Consider the following 2,173-nt stretch of genomic DNA (forward strand, 5'->3'; position numbering starts at 1 on the left):
ATTGTGCGACATAAAAATCAATATTTTTTATGTAAGCCGATGTATGGACATATGTATGAATTTGTGTTCTCTTGTAGGAACCGTTTTGTACATTGATGTACGGATAAATGCCAATATGTAGAGGAAAGCGGACGAAAAGAATATGGCGACGCTTAAAACGGAGACGGATTGAAACAATTTGCCAATTTTATGAAGTGGAAAATAGGAAATGGAAAATTCCTCAACTGCCGTTGTCAGGAAAACTCGCTCTTGGAGTCGACACGGAAAATTAATCTTGCAGCAGAGTGACCGAAATTAATTGTTCGGACTACTGCTGAAGATCGGCAGCGAGGGGGGCGACGGAATACGGAGTACTTATCTTGGAAGCAGAGAAACGCCGAGAACTGCTGGTGAAGCGGAGTTGTAGAAAAAATCCGGAATCCAAAATCCAAAATCCAATAAAATCCGGAAATCCAGAAATCCACAAATCCGGCTCGAAGGACCAAATGTTCGGCTCGAGGGGGGGAAATTCAATTTCCAATATCTCCAGATAAGCACAAAGTTATTTTAGAATACTCCCGCGCCGCAGTCAACGGAAAACCAAAGAAATATCACCGAAATCGCGAAAGGGAAAATCACCACCAAAAAGAATACCGCAAGAAAGTAGTAGGCCGGGGGGGCGTGGTTATTTTCAATGTTAACGATCCGCTTTATTGGAGTTCTAATTAGGAATTAAAATGTACAAGCTGGAGTGGGAGATCAAACAACTAGGAGAGCGGGAGCGGCCGCTCAGCGATGCGACGATAGGCCAGAGCCGAAGCATCCGCTAGAAGAGCGGGAGCGAGAGAGCGAGCTGAGGAGCTTTGAAGAAGCGGGAGCGCTTCGGAGTCGCGGGGGGCGGGAACATAAGCTCCTGACCTGAACAGTGGATATATGCACTATTATCTGAGTTGTGAACTTTTTGTTTACAATTTTACAATTGAGCATGCAAATGTATTAGCCGTGTAAAAACTAATATAAATACAAATTCTGAAGTGGATACATGAATTATTAGCTGAGTTGTGAACTGTTTGTTTTTAAATTTACAATTGAGTATGCAAATGTATTAGCCTTGTAAAAACTAATATAAATACAAATTCTGAAGTGGATATATGCATTATTATCTGAGTTGTGAAGTTTTTGTTTACAAATTTCATTATTAGCTGAGATGTGAACTTTTTGTTTACAAATTTACAATTGAGCATGCAAATGTATTAGCCGTGTAAAAACTAATTTAAATACAAATTCTGAAGTGGATACATGCATTATTAGCTGAGTTGTAAACTTTTTGTTTACAAATTTACAATTGAGTATGCAAATGTATTAGCCTTGTATAAACTAATATAAATACAAATTAACATTGTAAAAACTAATGTAAATACAAATTCTGAAGTGGATACATGCATTATTAGCTGAGTTGTGAATTTTTTGTTTACAAATTTACAATTGAGTATGTAAATGTATTAGCCGTGTTAAAACTAATATAAGTACAAATTCTGACGTGGATACATGCATTATTAGCTGGGTTATGAACTTTTTGTCTACAAATTTACAATTGAGTATGCAAATGTATAAGCCGTGTAAAAGCTAATATAAGTACAAATTCTGCCGTGGATACATGCATTATTAGCTGAGTTGTGAACTTTTTGTTTACAAATTTACAATTGAGTATGCAAATGTATTAGCCTTGTATAAACTAATATAAATACAAATTCTGAAGTGGATTCAGGCATTATTAGCTGAGTTGTGAAATTTTTGTTTACAAATTTATACCTGAGTATGCAAATGTATTAACATTGTAAAAACTAATATAAATACAAATTCTGAAGTGGATACATGCATTATTAGCTGAGTTGTGAACTTTTTGTTTACAAATTTACAATTGAGTATGCAAATGTATTAGCCATGTAAAAACTAATATAATTACAAATTCTGAAGTGGATATATGCACTATTATCTGAGTTGTGAACTTTTTGTTTACAATTTTACAATTGCAAATGCAAATGTATTAGCCGTGTAAAAACTAATATAAATACAAATTCTGAAGTGGATACATGCATTATCGGCTGAGTTGTGAACTTTTTGTTTACAAATTTACAATTGAGTATGCAAATGTATTAGCCTTGTAAAAACTAATATAAATACAAATTCTGAA

The sequence above is a fragment of the Drosophila kikkawai genome, unplaced genomic scaffold (genome assembly GCF_030179895.1).
Source record: "Drosophila kikkawai strain 14028-0561.14 unplaced genomic scaffold, DkikHiC1v2 scaffold_116, whole genome shotgun sequence".
Lineage (NCBI taxonomy): Eukaryota > Metazoa > Arthropoda > Insecta > Diptera > Drosophilidae > Drosophila > Drosophila kikkawai.